At 42.2% G+C, this 19,943-nt stretch overlaps 1 long non-coding RNA gene across 1 annotated transcript; it reads left to right on the forward strand.

Annotated features, from left to right (window-relative positions):
- Positions 1 to 751: 751 nt before the first annotated feature.
- On the forward strand, positions 752 to 6,676 carry LOC140619749 (uncharacterized). The gene is made up of 3 exons (XR_012019560.1): positions 752 to 911; positions 3,449 to 4,102; positions 6,525 to 6,676. It is a non-coding gene; the product is annotated as an uncharacterized lncRNA (long non-coding RNA).
- The last annotated feature ends 13,267 nt before the right edge of the window (positions 6,677 to 19,943 follow it).

A 19,943-nucleotide genomic window follows, 5' to 3' on the forward strand; every position in this document is an offset into this window, starting at 1 on the left:
AAAGCTCTTCTGAAACTAATTCTCCATTAATAATTACAAAGCACTTAAGAAAACAATCTGCTGTGAGTAAAAGTCAGTGGCTACAGCAGATGATTAATTCATCAAGGGCTTGAGATAATAGAAAAACAATGTAATAGAAACTATAAAGTATGTATATTTAAAGTACAAGAGTATTTTTTTAAGTATTAGAAATATAAGGAAAGAATTAGACTCCATGAAAAATGAGCCAGCAGATTTGAAAAAGAATGAATCAAAATTTCTACAAACGGAAAACATTTTCATTACAATTAAAAGGTGAATGGGCAGGTCGAACAGCACATCACCCAAGATAGATCTGAAAAAGTGATCATTAAAGCACAGAAATATAATGAGGTAGAAAATATGAAACAGATTAAGAAAGCACAGATGATATGAGATGGTCCAATGTATGTCTAGTTGGAATAGAAGCAATATTCAAGGAAGCAATGTCTGAGAATTTGCTCAAATAGATGAAAAACATGAAGGTTCAGATTTGATAAGTATGAAGCTCATGAAGAATAAATAAAAATAAATTTATTTATTTTTAACTGCAAAACATGAATGTTAAAGAGAAATTCCTTAAAACAACCAGAGAGAAAAGAGAAATTACCTACGAAGGAACAAAATATACTTAACATAACCCAATAGTTACAGCAGAAACTATAAGACAGTGGAATATTGTGACAATCCTGACTGACAATGCGTTCAACCTAAAATTCTCAGATGAAATTCTATACTTTATTCTGTAATCAACAGCACACAAACTGAAGACGTTTCAGGCAAACAACTGCTGACATAATTTGTAATTCACAGATCCCCACTCAAAAAGATTCGAAGAGATGTACTTCAATGAGGAGGAAAGCTGAACCAAAGGAAGAATACAAATACAAGAGGTGAAGATCAACTAATTGGTTGTTTAAAATTTAGATATCTAGGGGTGCCTAGATGGTTCAGTCAGTTAAGTGCCCGACTCCTGATTTCAGCTCAGGTCATGATCTCAGGGATCATGTGGGCTCGAGCCCCGTGCATGGCTCCAACTTAAGCATGGGCCTTGCTTGAGATTTTCTCTCTCCCTCTCCCTCTGTGCACCACCTGTCTCACTGTATTCATGTGCACACACCATGCTTTCTCTTTATATATATAAAAAATTTTAGGGAAATCCAAATAAACATTGGCTGTGAAATTAATAGTAATAATAATAATAATGAATAATTTAGGATAGCTTTAACCCAAATGGATTGGAAGTACTTGACAAAAATCACATGTGAATCATGGGAGGATGTCAGGGTAAAGATCTTCATAGAATTGTTCAAAAAGAGGATGAACACAATAGATCTTGTCGAGATCTTGTATGATCTTGTTAGGTCAAAGATGCATATTAAAAATCTAAGGGTGCTAAATGCAATGTGATATTCTGGATTGGATCTTGGAGCAGAAAAAGGACGTGAGTAGAAAAATTGATAAAAACCCAAATAAAATCAAGAGTTTAATTAACAGTAATGCATGCTTCTTGCTTTGTTCTTCTAATTTTAACTACATGGTTTATAACATGCTAAAAGGGAAACTGGGTGAGGTATAAAGGTATTAAAAAAACCTCCCTATTCTATATTTGTAACTTCTATGTAAATCTAAAATTATTCCAGAATGCAAATTTTATTTAAAAAATACAAAAATTTTAAGTGCAAAGGTAACCACTAAAAACTAAAAAAGTATAACCTCCCATCAGAAGAAGGTAGAGAGAAATATAAAGAAAACTTCACAAATAAAAATAGGAGGCAGACAAGAAGAAACAAGTATTTAAAAAGCATTATAGATAGAAAGCAAAAAAAAAATGAATTGGTAGAAATAAAATATCAGATTGGAGACTAAATAAGATAAAAGCAGAAATTAATAAATTACAAAACAAAAGATAAGCTAATTAATAACGTGAAGATTTAGCTCTTTAATCAAGAAAGAAAGAAGGAGGGAAGGTAGGGAGGAAAGGAAGGAATAAGGGAAGGGAAAGGAGGAAGGGAGAGAGAGAGAAAGAGAGAGAGGGAAGGAAGGAAGTCATTAGATAAACAAATATTTTTTTTAAAGAGGAGAAAACAAATAGACAAAATTCGAAAATAACCACAGATAGAGAAGAAATTTGGGAAGCTCTGAGGGCATCTACACAGCTCTACACACATCAACTTCCTTTGAACACCTCGGTGATAGAATCCTTCCTTGGCCTTCCACCTTCTCTCTCTGCCCCCTCCTCCTTGGGTGCCCAGAAGGTTGACCTGAATGGACCATATCAAGCCCCCGGCTTCTGGTCAGTTTTAGTTTCAACCAATGAAAAGGCACGAGAGGAGACTCTTTCCTCAGTTGCTTTCCTCCACCAAAGGACACAGCACGTTGGTTTTCCTTTTAGGTTTGGCAAAAGCAAATTGAAAAACCAAGAGGCGGGATCACCAAGAGTCCTTGCAGGATAACAGGGCATCCTCAGGTATTAGACAGACCAGTGGCCCAGTTAAATCCACTTCTGTGTGTTCTGGCTGTGTGGTCTTGGTCTAGTGAGTCCCTTATATCTACCAAGTCAGGTTGCTATAAGAGGAAGAGGCACGCAAAGGAAGAGTGGTAATATGTGACCCATAGAGATAATATTTATAAAGGCTCAAGACATACTGTGAGTAATCAGCATCCACTGTTATATACAGGATAATTTGGAACTTCCATAGGCATTCTTTCTTACTACCTCAGGCATGGTGCTCTTATTCCCTATCCTTTCCCTTTCCTGAGGGATTCAACAATGGATAATGAAAAAGCCATCGAAAATTGATAAGACCATAAGTAAGAAAAAAATAGGAGCCAGATTCTCTGGAAATTTCACTGTCACCAAGGCCAACATGCACATATAGAAAGGCTATAAGCCATTGCTCCATTTGAACCCAGCAAGGAGAGCCTAGAGACTTGGTCCTCAATCTACGTACCCATGGTTACACTCAAAGACTGAATGAAAGAATGTTCAAGATTTGGAGGACCAGGCTTGTTGCAAACTGATACTTTCATCACTTTGACATGGAGAATGAATGAACAGGTGAATGAATGAACACATGGGTAGATGAATGAATGAATGAGTCAGTAAGTGGTTGATACAGGATACTGGTAAAAGGTGTTCCAGCGTGCTTTCTAAACTAGGAATGATGGCCATCTGCAGGTAACTGATTATTGGTTCAGGACAAGGAACCAAGGAGTTCTAATCATCATTCCTCTTCATTCTCATTATTTTTTAGCTTTTCCACATCATTTTTATCATTTTTGGCAAAGTCCAGTGTTTCCAACATTCCCGGATTTGGTTGGTGAGCTACTCCCAAACGGAAATACAGAACACACAAAGACTCCTCTCTGTAGAATGAGAGTTCGAGTCTCCCATTCTCTTACACATTTTTTTTTTTTGTCTGTTTAGCCTTTTAGGTGATTTCAGACCTCACTAGACGCTTCACCAAGAAGAGGAAAAGTCAGCCATGTGGGAAAGCTGAAAGCAGCCAGCGTTGCAGCTTGTGTGCAGCTTTGGGGACAGGACGGTAGTGACCTTGTTCATCCCTTCCAGGTCCCACACCAGGATCCGGCCTCATTCACAGCACCCAACACTGCAGGCAGCACCCCGCACATTCGATCCTACCTCGTGCCCCCCGCAGGGCACCATAGAATCTTTTCTTGTCTAGCTCACAGGCCTTAAAGATCCCAGGACCCCAGAACCATCCAGCTCCAAGGGATGGAGCTCAAATCTCACTTTCTCCTCTGAAGTGAGCTTTCCTCATAAAACCAAATGAAGCCTCATAAAATAATTTCTTTCCATGACTCAAAAGAAGCATCGCCGTAACACACCCATAAATCTGGCAAGCTCCCCCTTTTAATCACGTCCCATGATATAAGAGGCAATTATTTCTTTAAACCACCTCGTGTCTCTCCAATGTGTTTACAATGTGAGTCACTTCATCCACTGTTATACGCAGTAATAAAATATTTGAGCAGAAAGAAAAAAAAGGAGGTTCCTCCTATCTCCTGGATGTTTCCCTCTGAAAAACTTGTTTCCACGGAGGCACCTCCTCTGTATGATGTGAGTATGATGGGGGTACAGAGTCTAGATGTGGAGGGCATTTAATAATTTAAACTGTATTTGAAATACCTTCCTCTCTGCCAGACCCTGATTTTGATCCCTTTCTCTTAATTATGCTAGTCTACAAGTTAGAGAGAGAGAGAGAAATGACCTCAGGGATCTTGTCATCTTTTAGGTATAAAACAAAGGAGTTTTGCTTATTTGTGCATTTTCACTTTTTTTTCCTCTCCATATTCTCCCCCCAGCATTTGGATCTGCTCGGGGAGGGGGGGGGGGCTTCATTTCTCACCAAGAAAAATTCTTTCCTACTTTACTATAGTCCTATATAGATATATATATACATACATATACATTTTAAACAATAAGTTTTGAGGGGTATCTGGGTGGCTGAGTTAGTTAAGCATCTGACTCTTGATCTCAGCTCGGATCTTGATCTCAGGATGAAGTTCAGAGCCTGTGTTGGGCTCCATGCTGGGTGTGGAGCCTACTTGAAAAATAAAAAGTGTGCTTTGCAAAAAGTGCGCTAAAAGAACTTACACCTTTTGAATGCTCAGTGCTGCTTTAACAATGAAATGTAAACCATCGAATGCAATCTGGAAAGAGAAAGACCGGGCATGGCGGGTCCACCCTCCTCCAGTCACACCTCCCTTTGTGCTCAGCGGACACTATTCGCGTCTGTGTTGACTTTATGAACCGTAACCCCCCCAGGGGAAGACTTATCCACATTCGGGAGCCTGAATTCTGTGTCACACACCTTCCCACCACTCATGCAGTGATCTTTCCTTCCCTCTGAGCATTGCTCTCAGGCAGGCCCCCCGTTCAGCTGTCTAGCTCTGTAACTCCCAAGTGTTTCAAAAAAGATACCCACTAATCCCATTATTAATATTAACATTAGTCCCATCAGCATTGTGGCATCTTCTGAAGGGTGGAAGATTCTGAAGGGTACTCTGCTGCATGGGAGCTGTGCTCAGGAGTGCTGGGTGCAGGAGAAGCAATCAGAGGTGTCCCAGTAGGATGATTATCCTCCTAAGTTTATTTATTTGTTTCCTCCTAAATGTAGAAATGTGAGGAGAATGTTTCACATTTGAGAGAGGCATAGGTTTTGGAGTTAGCCAAACCAGGATGAGAATCCTGGCCTGGGGCACCTGGGTGACTCAGTTGGTTAAGCATCTGCCTTTGGCTTGGGTCATGAGGCCAGGGTCCTGGGATTGAGCCCCATGTCAGGCTCCCTGCTCAGCGGGGGGCCTGCTTCTCCCTCTGCCTCTGCCTGCCGCTCTCCACCCTCGTGTGCTCACTCCCTCTCTCTCTCTCTCTCTCTGTCAAATTAATAAATAAATCATCTTAAAAGAATCCTGGCTCTGACACTTATTAACTATCATCCTTTGCAAGTTACAAGCTTCTCTGAATATCAGTTTCCTCCTCTGTGAAAGGGAAATAATAAAACTAATCCCCTTAGGGGGTTAAAGGAACAACTCATATCTCACTTCCGAGGGTGAGTATATACTTCTGAGGGTCACACTGTCTGGTACATACCAGATGTTCAATAACGAATATTCATTTCCCTCCCCTTTTCTGGACTTTGCACCCTTTTCCCATCAGCTACTTGATGAGCTAACTTCCAATTTGGACACTGTACTTTCTTTCACAGTATTATCTCTGAACAAAACATGTTTCCACCCTAACGTTAGAGTGTGTTTAAGGATTGGCATCATTAAGGGATCCCTGGATGGCTCAGTGGTTTAGCGCCTGCCTTTGGCTCAGGGCGTGATCCTGGAGTCCTGGGATTGAGTCCCACATCAGGCTCCCTGCACGTCTCTCTCTCTCTCTCTCTCTCTCTCTCTTTCTCTCTATGTGTCTCTCAGAAATAAATAAAATCTTAAAAAAAAAAGAAAAAAAGGATTGGCATCACTAACCCAAGGCCCCTTCCCAGGTGTTGGTTATACCAAAAGGCCCCATTGTTTTTCCCTGTCAAAAAAAAAATACCATCTGAATGTCAGTTCAGCCCACTGGGCACTTATTGACCGTGGGATGGTGCTGGGCACTATGCTGGGTCCTGGGGAGGCGGAAATGCCTTGAAGACATTGTAATGAATGAAGCTCGTGTTCTGAGATAACGTCAAGCACCCCCATTCCTTTCCTCACTGAATGAATCACAGCTGGTGTCCTCAGTACAGCCTTTGGAGAAATGTACAGTTTTCAGAAAATCTGCTGCCATAAAAGAAAAGAAAATCCTGTACTGGGCTGTTGGCTGGCAAGTGATGGGAGCAGGTGGGGAGAAACTGCAATGGATCCAATTAGCTTTTTATTCCCACCGACGAACTAAGTCTCTCGACGTGTTTAGGAAGATAAAATATATCATGTGCAGCTGGACAAAAGTTATTAGCATAGAAGTTTCCACCTTTTTTCCTCTCTTCCTCTTGCAGAACCAAGGGGTGGGGGGCAGTAACGTGCATCCTATTTAAGGGAGAAGAGCCAATGAGAGAAGAGGAGGAGGGAAGAAGGTACGTCACTTGGATTGCTTGTGAAAGGCTCCCATCCTGTGTGTTAACTTCTAAGGCAAGTGTGTCCAAATTTAATATATCTTTACATAGAATCATATAGTGAGAGGCTTTAAGAAATCTGACCGAACACGTGCTGAGGTTTGCCAGTTCCCAATAAGTTGGCAAAAGGATGAGAACTCGGGAGAATGCCAACATTAAAGGTTAAAAAGGAGCACGGGACTTCCTGTGCTGGTATCACCCATGGTGTGGGGTACAGGGCAATTGCTTGATTTCTCATTTGTTGAGGTGATGACACCACCCGACTTCTGAAGCAGGCAAGAAGGAAGAAGAGCGAAAAAGTGGGTGCTGCCCATCTGGCGACGGGTGCACCCCGCAGAGCCTGCCACCGTCAGACGCTGCCCTTGAAGGTGACTTTCCAGTCCCCTGGCCCGGAGCTCCTGCTCGCCTTGTGTTAGGGGGAAACACAGTAACCATGTCTCACGATCCCCAGCTTCCTCTGCCCTGTACGCCCTGGGATTTAGAGTCGAGAAGAGTCTGAGGAGCACACGTCATTTGCTAAAATTCTTCCAGGGGTTCACTAGGCCCTTTTCTTTCACTAGGTCCTCTGAGATTTCCACTGAAGCCGGAGCCCTCAAAGAAAAGTTTGACCAAAAAGAACCAGCTGATTCCGATGCATGATGGCCAAGGGAGTTGGCATCCTGAGGGAGCGCCACGGTTGGGCATGGAGACCATTCTAAATGCCAAGGTGCTCCATAATGTACCTTGGGTGTTTTCAAAACTTTTACCTGCAACTCTTTCTTGTAGTTTTCTTGACTTTTTCTCAAAGACTGCATCAAGCTTTGCTCTTCCTTGCTCCTTTTGGGGGCAGGGGAGGACTAAAGACTGTAGACTATAATAGGACCATAGACTATAGACCAAAACAAGAGGGCTTGGTTTTTTGGCCTCTACAGACAGAGCAGGCAGCCTCGTGTTGTCTACATGAGGTAGGGCTGGGCTAGGGAAGCTCACTTTTCTTCTCCCTGTTTTTGATATATGTTGCCATTGATATACTCCATGGGCCTGGTGTGATTACAATTCTTGCTTTCCAGGTGTTTACCCTCCCTTACACAAACCTTGTCATCTATTCCCTTTGCTTTAGATTGAATGTGTCCTTGCAAAATCCATGTTTAAATCTAACCCCCAATGTGATGATATTAGGAGGTGTGGCCTTTGGGAGGTGATTAGGTCATGAGGGTGGAGCCCTCAAAAATGAGATTAGTGCCCTTAAAAAGAGGCGTCAGTGAGCTCCCTAGCTTCTTCCACTATGCAAGGACACAGTGAGAAGACACCGTCAATGAATCACGAAGTGATCCTCACCAAACACAGAAACCGCTGGCTCTTTGATCATGGACTCCCAGCCTGCAGAGTTGTAAGAAATAAATTTCTGTCATTTATAAATCACCCAGTCTGTGGTATTCTGTTAGAATATCCCAAATGGACTAAGACATACATATGCATTATCGTCACACGGGTGACACTGATGTGACACAGGCAAAGGACACAGCAGGGGACAGCCCCAGGACCACAGAGCAGGGGCCATCCAGCAGCTTCGCTATTGGCAGGGGAAATTCCCAGATTTCAAGCTCCTAAGACACTGTTCTGTTGCCAAAAACATCACTGGAGAGGGGTATGGACCCCATGGGGTCATTGAAGAGGCTTGCCTTCCCCATTCTCAAAAGAAGGATTATATTCTCCTGGCTGAGACTGTGTTTACGTTGTTTTATTGGATGTTTCCAACATCTGACAATCAATAAAATTGACTTTACTATCAAGACAGAGGGTATTTGAAGGATGACTAAGGGTTTACATGACCAATTCATCAGCCAGTGTTTTTTATCTTCCAGTGACTCTTTATATAACTTAATATCTATAGAGACTTGAATAGAAAGGACAATAGATTGAGGATGCCTTTAATCTAGAAAATGATTGATCAATAGGTGGGCATCAATAGGCCATAAGATGTCCAAAGGCCCTTGATCCCTAGGAGCCACTGACAACATTAAAAAGTACTCTCCTCAGTGCGAAGTGTGTCTCGTGCCTTGACTGGAATGTCCTAACAGTGCTGTTTATCATTATGGTGGCTTATAATGAACGGAAACCCATTTCAAAGCAAGTCTTCCTCTTGCACAATTTTTAAAAATTAATTTTGGTAATTCAGTGCCAGGTAAACAACTCTTCTCATACATGTTTTCATCCTTCAAAAACTATTTCACAATTCTACGTTTTTCTAATGCTCCCTGTGAGAGGCAGGGAAGAGGAGAAAGTCTTCAAAAGGAGAAAAACAACCATTTTTCACACTTATTTTTCCTGGACTTTCTCACCTCTCCTACAAGGTAGGAGTCCTACTGCTGTCTCCCTCTCCTCCTCCTCATCCTGTCTCCTGTTCTCTTTAAGATCAGCTTCTGGCCTCAACACGCTGGCATATTCTCACAAACAGCAGAAGACCGGCAGAGCTTTCTGCTCAGACTGTCGTGTTTCCATAGACCACTGTCATGTGGCCAAAATGGCTTTGATGACGCCTGGGAAAACAACCCTGTCTCTGTCACACTTTCCACATCGGCTCACCTTTGCATAATCTAAGTGACTTACATGCAGCTCATCTATTCTGTAAGATTTTTTTTTTTAAGATCTTATTTATTTGTTCATGAAAGACACAGAGAGGTAGAGATACAGGCAGAGGAAGCAGCAGGCTCCATGCAGGGAGCCCGATGTGGGACTCGATCCTGGGTCATACCCTGAGCCGAAGGCAGACGCTCAACTGCTGAGCCACCCAGGCGTCCCTCTTCTGTTAGGTTTATAAAGCCCCTTTTCCCTTCTTAAATAGAAAACTATGTCTGGTCAAAAAAAAAAAAAAAAGTAAATACAAAGAAGTTCAAGATCCATTTCTGTTAGACACCGCATGACATTTCCGTGGAAGCTAAACTCAGCCGAGTGGGCGCTTCTACCCTAACCTCCGCCACCACCGGCGACTGAAACCGTGAGCACTGAGCCACAGAGCGGCCGTCAGACGAGCCGGGGACCCAGCTCTCCACCTGCGGGCAGTGACACCCACTCACCCGTACACAAGTGATGAGCACGTCTGTGCACATACAGGGGGAAGGCGGAAGGTTTCCAAATGTTTTCGTTTATCCTACTTGAGCCTAAAATATCTAAAATTCGCTTTGTAGGACTACTTCATAGATGCTGACTGCTAATAAATCAATTCTTTCTTTTCATTCCAGGATAGGAATTCTAGGTCAGTTACAGTGGACACCGTATGATGATACACATACACACACGTACACACACATCTAGCTAATATTTGGAGCAACCCCAAATATTTACATAATAAATAATTACCTGTCGGTGGCAAACCACATATTTTCCATGATGGGAAGTAATAGAGCAAATCTGACTTTCTGACTTTTGCTGACCCCTGCACAAAGGATTTCTTTTTCCTGAGCAAAGGCTTCATCCGTGACCTTGCTCTTGAAGATAAAGCGGTTTGCAGACAGCTAACACCAGAGAAGCAGCCCCTCATTTCCTGTGTGCCTGGGCCGCCAGGCGAGGCTGGCGTGTGTGTGCCTCTTCCTTGGCGGAGTCACCTGTCAGGGGACACACGGCCTGGCCTCGCCCAGATGAAGCAGGGCTGATGAATTGCGTGGTTGTCCCTGTTGTGTCCCGGGCCAGACCAGCTAAGCACATCTAGGTACCGCAGAATAAATATAATTAACAGCCCTTTGAGTCTGCAGCAGTGGCCTGGGCCCAGGCGAGGCTGAAGGCACCTCACGCAGTGCTGACCTGACGTCCCAGGGCTGCCAGCTGCCAGTGACGGCAGGGGTTTGACCCGCTGAGGCTGAGGCAGGGCCTCTTCTTTCTCTCCCACCGTCGCCTGATGTTTCGCTGGACTCACATGAGTGTTCCCACGTCCCCAGGAATGTGAAGAGGCCAGTGGAGGACCTGAGCCCTTCTAGTCTCCCTGCTTGTACCCTCCTCTTCTTCACACTCTCTTGCATTTTTTCCTTTCCACAGTATTTGTGCATTTGTCCCACCGGCATGACAGTGACTACCAGCAAAATGGAAACAATTAGAGTCATGGATATCCAGTTTATATGAAAATATCATGTGAGCAGGGATCAGAAAGCATCTGATGTGTTATCTCGATTGTCCACCAATTGTTAGCTACATGCTGGCCCAAGGCAGGTTACAAGGCTACTTATTTCATGAATATGTATGTACCAGAGTGAGACCGAATGATTTCTCCAGAAATCATATTCATTCATTCATTCATTCATATAAAGTGGCAGAACCACGTCACAAGCCCAAGACTGATTCCAAATCCAGTGTCTTTTTTATTAGGCAATGCTATATTTTTTGTTACTTTTTAATTAAGGTGAAATTCATGTTAACATAAAATTTGCCATTTTAAAGTGCAAAATTCAGTGGGATTTAGTATATGCACAGTGTTAGGCAACCACTACATTTGTCAAGTTCCAAAACATTTTCATCACCCCAAACCACTAGTGGCAACAACCACTAGCCTGTTTTCTGTCTTGCCTGATTACTAATGCTGGGTATTTCATACAAATAGCATCAGATCATAAGTGAATTTTCTGGATGGCTTCTGTCACTTAGCATCATTTTTTGAGTTTCACCTGTGTCATAGAATGTATCTTCTTTTCTGATTCCTTTATATGTTTGAAATATTCCACTGTGTGTCTATACCACAACTTGTTTATCCATCCTTCCACTGATAGATGTGGATGCTTGGATCGTTTCCACCTCTTGGCTACTGTGAATAACGCTGCTGTGGGCATGCATGTACATGTGTGTGTTCAAGTCCCTGTTTTCAATTCTTTGGGTGTATACCTAGAAGTGGAATCATTGCGTTGTATAATTCTATGTTTAGCTTTCTGGGGAACCACCAAACAGTTTTCCACTGTAGCTGAACCATTTTACATTCCCATCAGCAATGAATGTGGGCTTCCAATTTCTCCACATCCTCTCCAACAACTGTTATTTTCTTTTCTTTAATTTTTTTGTTGTTGTTGTTATACTTATCCTAGTGGGTGTGAAGTAGTATCTACTATGGTTTTGATGTGCATTTCCCTGGTGACTACTGATGTTGAGCATCTTCTTGTGTGCTTATTGGCTATTTATTCATAGCCATACATGCTTTCTTCGAAGAAGTCTATTCAAATCCTTTGTCTCTTTTAATTGGTTATTTGTCTTTTTCTCATTGAGTTGTAAGAGTTCTTCATATTCTGAATACCAGGCCCTTATCAAGTATACAGTTTGGAAATATTTTCTCCCATTCTCTAGTCTGTCTTTTCACTTTCTTGATAATTTCTTTGATGTGCAAGTTTTTATTTTGAAAAGTCCGATTATCCATTTTTTTTCTTTTGGTGTCATCATACCTCTTTTTTACCAAAAGTACCTAGAGCATTACCAGACACTGAAGTCAATAAATGTTTGTCACATGGTTTCCTGTATCTAGTGGGCTAAAGAGAATGGTAACAGACTTCCTATCAAACTCAAATATTCTAGAACTCTAAGGCTGTTTGCAATCATATTTCAGATATATCATGTCTATTTCCCAAAACCAACAGATTGTATCCCATTGCACTCTTAGAAAAGTTGTAAAATATACATTAGTCTTGGTATATGTCTTTTTTACATGTTTACACGGTATATGTGTTTACATGGTACACATAATGCTCTATGTATATACATGGTACACATTTTACATGTTTAAGTGACATGTATTTTTAACAGTATATATGTTTTTTACATGTTTTACATGGCATACATGTTTTCCTTCCTAAGAAAAAAGTGGCAAGTTGCTGGTCTCTTGCTTAGGAATCTTCGAAGTCTTTTTTGTTGTTCTTGGCTACTTAACAACTCTGACCTTTCAGTACACTTTTCTCAGGCATAAATCATGAGGGGGAGGGAGGAACCTGAACATTTAATTGTGTTATAATTGCTCTTGGACTGCTATGCCACCTCCAGCTTGTTATTCCCAAGGAAATGATACCATTTCAATCTTTCTGTGTTGATTTATGGCCACGCTTTACAGGAAAGTAATTTATGTGGCTAATAAATCCAAGATGAATTTCCCAGGTACATAACAAAGAGGACTGTCAACATTTGCTTTGTCCTTTGTTATTCTCCATCCTCAAGAGGATGGCATGGACAACTATTACTGCCAAGAACAAGCTCTCCTCTTCCTGGCACTACCTCTTCCCACCTTCTCCAGCCTCTAGTTAAAGCTTCACAAGAGTTTCTAGCACAATTCTTATGCTAATCACAGTAACAGATATAGTGGCTTCTAATCTAATGCCCAGTTCAAAATGCTCACATTTATATCAGCTAGCTCTTTAAAAAATGATTTCTCAGCTATTTGTGCAAACTAATTCAAATAATATGATCCATCTTCAGAGCAAGGAGACATACACATTGCATAACTGCCAGACCCTTTGCAAATAATGAGGAAAAAAACTAGTCAGTTGGATCTAGGGAAAATATACAAAATAGTTGTAATATAAAGCATTACACTTGAGATATGCAAAGCGGATATAGAGAAAGGTTTCACAAAATCCTTATTATTAGTTCTTCATGAAGTGGAGTCTCTCATATAAATACTGAATGTATTCTTAGACCTATACTAATCACATTTTAATGACAGCAGACAGACTCTAATCTAAAACAACATATAAAACCTTAAAACATATAAGCGAAAAGAAAAAAAAAAACCTTTGTACCTAAGCTTCCTCATCTAGGAAATGGGGTTAATGCTAATATCTACTGCAGAGTTGTTGAGGGGATTAAATAAGTGAATATGTGTAACACATTTTTTAAAAAATGACTAGCACATAATAAGTACTTCACAGATTTTGGCTACTGTTTTTTTTTGTTTTGTTTTGTTTTTTTTTTTGTAAGATTTGTGTATTTATTTTAGAGAGAAAGAGCATGAGCAGGGAGGGGGGATAGGCAGAGGGAGAGAGAGGCCAAGAAACAGACTCCCCACTGAATCGGGAGCCCAATGCAGAGTTTGATGTAGGTTCTGGTCTTAGGACCCTGAGATTATCAAAACCAAGAGTTGGAGGCTTAACACACTGAACCACCCAGGCACTCCAGATTTTGGCTGCTATTTTTAATCTCTTACTCAGATGAGGGATAGAGTAGAAAAAATGGAGACAAAAGGGGGCTGGTTTTGCTTTCTTCTGCACCCATGTTTCTTTTTTTTAAGATTTTATTTATTTATTTGAGAGAGAGCATAAGCAGGGAGAAAGGGCAGAGGGAGAGGGAAAAGCAGACTCTGCCCTGAGCAGGGAGCACCATGCAGAGCTTGATCCCAGGACCCCGGGATCATGATCTGAGCTGAAGGCAGATGCTCAACCGACTGAGCCACCCAGGGGCCCCAGCACCCATGTTTCTTTTGGGTGTTTTTTGTTCCTTCTCTTAGAAAGGCTTCATTCGTGTGCACACATGCGCACACCAGCTCACACATATGTGCACACCACAATAATGGAGTGAGCAACATGATTCTGACAACTGCGTCTGATCAGGGTGGCCAAATACTGGAGATATTAGAATTTATAGCCAATTCAACCAGGGAAACATAGGAAAACAATTTCCTTAAAATCGATGGCATGTGTTGTATTTCATAATACTTCACCTTGTCTCCAGCCCAGCACTTACCCACATGGTGCTGACTTGCTTGTCATGTCTTTCTCCATACTCATCCTTGCTCTATTCAGGTGGAGACAGAAAATCTGTCTTATGCTTTCTGGTGTCTCAAACCCACACAACCATGCAAAATGGTTGAGCAAACCAGTGAAATAAGTAAGAAAGAACTGCTCCTGAAATAGGCCACTGTTACTGATGTGGTACAACCGCTGGCCTTGTTCACTGGGGAAATCCCTTTATGCCTGGCAGGTGCTTTTCCCTAGCTTCCTGCAGAATCAAACTCAAGTTACTAAATCAGTAATGAGATAGCACTGGAGTATTGAAAAAATTACTTATTTTTAGTAGAATAAGAGAGTCAGAATGAGCTTTAAAAGTCATCTAAACTAGCCAGCTTATCATATAAGAGGAAAAAATAAGGCCCAGAGAAGTTAAGTGCTTTGCTTAAGCCACACAGCTAGTTAGCCTCAGAGCTGGAAACAGAACCTATACTATCGTCACACATTTGACTGAACATCTTCAGTCCATTATGAGCTCTAATATACTTCCTTTATTTTTATAACTGGCTTTCCCATGACACTATTCCAATGTTTTTTCTCGTCTGTATAAATCCTCAAAGAACCAACTTGGCAAATTACATTTACCAATTTGGCATTTACACTGTGCATTCAATTAAGAAAAATTGAATGGTAACTCACAAGCGGGAAAGCATGCTGGCCAATTATGCTTTTGGGGAAAAAAAAGCAGAAATAATAAAATCTGTTTCCATTTCAATGAAAGAATAGGAGCTGTGAAAATCCAGGCATCCTTGTGAATCTAATGAAGTCAAAAAGAGAATGATAGCAGCAACAAAAATCTGAGACTTCAGGAAGTGTCTGGCCGACTTATCAATCAGAGGAAAGACTTGCCCCTGGGAGATAGGGGTGTGTGATTTAACAATTTATTTGAAATAAAACTTTATGCCAGCTAAAATACAATTAAAAATACAGGACACCCAAATAACTTTGAACTCCAGATAAAAGATAGATAACTTTGAGTCCTAAATATTGTGCCTAGAACACACTTGTACCCAAAAATTATCCTTTACCTGGAATTTAGACTTAACTAAGCACCATGCATCTTATCTGACAATGTCATCTGAAGGGAAATTGGCACTTCACACAGCTGGTCTACCTATGGTCCTGTCTTGATTCCGTGCCTAGAGGGACGTTACTCTCCTGAGAGAGTTCCATGGAACAAACACATGGTCTCAGAAGGGAAAACCCCAGAGCCATTGGGGAAGAATCAGATACCTGCTTGTTAACCCCATCAGATCTCCCATCCCAGGCAGCCAGTGGAGTGAGAGATGACGACTCCTTCCATCCCTCAACCTTCCCATTGTGGAAGCTAGCTCTGTAAAACATGTGTTTGCTCTATGCCACAGATGAGGACCCAAATGGACTACAAATGAAATCGCATTTTAACTGGAGAGAACGTCTTTATTTAAATCAACCCTTGAAATAAACACACGCACAAATACACAAATACGAAGGCACACAAACAGAATCCCACCCTCCCTTACTGCAAAAGGCCACTCTTACATTAAAACTGTGTTGCTTTTTCATCACAGTTTTTGAAACTGGGATTTATACATGTGATTAAGGTACATACATGTATATATCTTAATCACAGCCTGGCACAAAGGACCACAAGCATTTTTAACCGTTTTGAATGACAGAAATCTGCATTCCCTCCTCACAGCTCACTTCCACTGAGCATTCCAGCACCACCTGCTTCTGTTTAAGCAGAGCTGCCCAAATTCCCTCCCCACTCCCCCCCGGACTGAGTTCAATTTAATTATAGCCTTTGTTTTAACCCTCACTACTTGGTGATTAAGGCAACAACAAAAACCAAAAGAACCCCAAAAAGCTGGCATAAAGTTTTATTTCAAATATTTTGAGAAGTGTCTCCATATAGTCTTTGTCCCTGTTACATTTCCAACTGGAACATTAAGACTCTCCAGGGAAAATAAGCCTGTTAGGACCACTTAGAAATAAGTTAATATTGTGTCTTCCCTTTGGAAACTTGAAAGGACCCTCAAAGGTCTCTAGATACTTTGTCAGAGTCTGGCTCTTCTAGATTATGTATGAATTACATAAGAACCATCTAAGATCCCATGGCAAAGACAGTGGACATGGCCTTATGCATGCAGCTGGTTAATACTCATGGGTTATTCATGAAGCACCACCATTCCAAATTGGGCTAAAGGAAACAACAGGACAAAGGACTCAGCAACCAGCTTGACTTGCTGGAAATCTGATCAAATGAAGTTAGTGTAGTCATCAGAACTAAAGCCCTCACCAGATCTGATTTCTGATGCATTTCAGCTGAATCTGAGCAGCAAATTAAAAGCAGCTGTTCTTGCTGACACTGTGATGGTAGCAACCAAGGCAGATTCATTTCTTCCAGAGCTACAGGTCTTGGGTAGTAAAGAGCACCCAGTGACATGCCCTCAAAAATTCATGGATATGAGCTTGACCACAGGGCCCTTAATGGGTAGCAAGCTCATTTTTTAGAAGAGACAAAGACTGGGAACAATGCCGTCAGTATATGCACATCTGAGGATGGATCCCAACAGGACCTCGAGGGTCTTCATCAAGGGAAATGGCAAAGCTCATTATCAAAGACAATATACAGCTTCTGGGTCATTCCCTTATTTCAGACCCAAGCTGGGTTTTAGTGTTCTCTTTCCGTAAAATGGAGCTGGGATACACAGAAAGGGTGATGGCCTTTGTCAGAGGAAGGCGTGGATGTGGCACATACCCCTAAAAGCCATAAAGAATGCAGAGGTTTGGATCTATGATCAAAAAACAACCCTCAAACAGGGGTCCAGCATGGGTGGAAGCCCTGAATAGCTAACATAGACAGTAATGGTTCTGCCTTCCTCTTACTAGGAGCTGGGTACAGGGTTATCCTGAAAGGCAGGAGAGAGAATAAGACAAGAACAAGAGAGAAAGAGGGGGATCCTCACTGCAAAGTGGGAAGGGGTGCAAAAATCACAACATGTTTGTCAAAGGGGTGTTCCTGGCACATGGATGGAGCACCATCTATGAATGACATAAAGATGTTCTCAGGGCAGTGGGGGAGCAGTCCAAGATGGTGGCAAAGCTGCCTTGTCCAACATCATACCCCTTCCTGGGGCCCAGATCCAATCTCTGATCCGTTCTAGCCCAAGTTGGGGCAATTCTGAAGGGTCACTCTAGCTCCAGAACTCCCATGGAGTCACCTGAGGCTGCCATGTGCCTGCGCTCTCCCCACTCCTGATTGTTCCCTTTGGCATTCCCCCTTCCCAAGGGCACTCCTTAATAAGCAGCCCCCTAAACCAAATTCCCTCACAGAATCTGCCTCCTGACCTGCGATGTCATCTGCATCTCAGACATCCTTGACAATTTTCTATGGAAAACTTGCTAAATCTCCAGCTAAACCATTGGATTATGCTTAGATAATTAATTTCTCGTGTCTGAAAACTAATCCATAGGAAACTTGGATCATCAATTTGTTGAGGCATTTGACTCAAGAATGTGTGTTTCTTGGATACAAGAATTATTAACATTAGGACAAATTGTTATCAAAAAAAAAGCAGCAGCACAGAAAGCCCAAGTGGGTACATTTGGTAGAGGGGGGCGGAGGAGCTCTGCTTGTTGTTTTCTATTCTTTGTGTTTTCAGTTGTATGACTCACTGTGGCCATGGAGACCTGACTGATGGTGATCTTTCTTAGATTTTTTAAATTAAAAGCCGGGATGATGAATACTGTTCAAACACTGTCTGCCATAAATCACCCTTTATCTCCCCTAGGAAAGGGCAGAGAGAGAGAGAGGAATCTGTATTCTAAGAAAAGAGCAGAACATCTCCCTCCCATACTCTTGGAAGTATAAACCTGAGTACCAACCTCAGGGCCTCCCTGTGTGCTGAGAAGCTCAGCCCCTCATTTGCTTGGTTCCCTCATAGCAAGTTCCAGAGAGGCCTTCCTCCACGGCTGACCACCAGCATAGTCACAGAAGGGGCAGAGCTCTATCTCTGAACTTGAACCTGCTCTCATCTGTTAGCTATTGGCCAACACATGGGCTGCTTTTGAAGCAACAAGGGGGACTCCTGGAGACCGTGGGCAGACAAGCCCAGAGCCCCTGAAATTAGAACACATCTAGAAATGGAGGTTCTCCCTGTGTTCAGGCCCTGAAGTTGGTGTCATTTGAAAACTGAGAGGCTAGGAGGGACCAAGACTTGGCACTGGTTTTGGAATATTCGAGCATCTCTGGGCTGAGCCCAGTCACCACCTGTCACTTCTGCAAAGCGGCCCTCAGGACACACAGTACTTCAGCATTTTGTTTTAGGGATCATGTTTCTTAGATGGCTTTTCAACAAAGGGGGTCTTCTAAGCCAGCGCTCCCACAAGGACCACTGTCAACCTGAGATGACACAATGGAACAGTTGTGCACAAGTCAGAGCCCTCACTGCCAGGAGAGAGGGGGTGGAGGAGGACCATGAAAGAAGGTCATGGAACCCAGGAGGCGTAGCAGGAAATGCTAGATCAAATTTCTTTTCCACTCCAGCTGGAATGATGGTGTCCCCTAAGCATCTGAGAACCAGGCAGAGTGACGAAAAGGGCAGTGAGGACAGAGTGACAGCGAAGACCATCTACAAGGAAGGATGCTGAGGAGTAAGAGGGGCTTTGGCCTGGACACTCGCATGTCAGATGCCAATTCTGGGGTCTCCCTGGAAGGAGGTCTTTCTAATTGAGAAAAGCCCTCTCTCTCCACTTCCTCACTTTCTGATCTGTAAGGATTACTTAAACTTATTTGTTTAAAACAGATCCTGCTCCTAGAGTTTCTGATTTGATGAGTATGGAACTAGAGCCAATATCATCTAGTTTATTGATATAATGATTCTTAAAACAAGCCCTAGGTGACTCAGAAGCATGGACCACAATGTAAGAAATAAAGCTCAGATCTACAGGGAGATGTTTCCCTTCGTAATTTTGACATATGCTTCCCTGCCAGGAAGCCAGTTTGGATTATTTGCATAAAGGACTATCATAAACTCTGGAAAAGTCAGTAGGATTTGAACAAACACGGTTGCGCTAAAGGGAGTAGAATGGGAAGTAACTGTTATTAAGCTCTAACTGCCTGTTAGAAACTATGTCAGCAGTTTCTCTTACTGGTAGTTTATTTCATTTTATAAGACCCTGGGAGTAAAGAAGCCTCTCAGGTTTATAAATGGAGAAACTGAGGTAATTTGCCCGAATCACCACGCTAAGAGAGCAAGGATTTAAACCCAAGTACATCTGGCTCTGAAAGTCAACTTATCTGAGCGCGAGAATCTCCCATGGTATTTGTTCCAAATCTGATTCTCAGTCCACTGCCCTGGAATCTGTACCTGCCGCGGTTACCCCTAGAAGGTTCTTTTTGTGAGAATCAGAGAAAGACTGTTGCTGTCCTCTCCCAAGGAGACGGGTTTGTGGATCCATTCAGTGGACGTAGGTGGCTCAAAAGATCCACAGTCTCACCCTTTGCCATTGGGGCAAAAGTGTTGCTTTTGAAAACACCTAACAATTTCCTTCAAAACCGGTCATGAAAAATAAATGTGTATTGCTCTTCAGA

This window comes from Canis lupus, chromosome 1 (genome assembly GCF_048164855.1).
Source record: "Canis lupus baileyi chromosome 1, mCanLup2.hap1, whole genome shotgun sequence".
NCBI classification, from domain to species: Eukaryota; Metazoa; Chordata; class Mammalia; order Carnivora; family Canidae; genus Canis; species Canis lupus.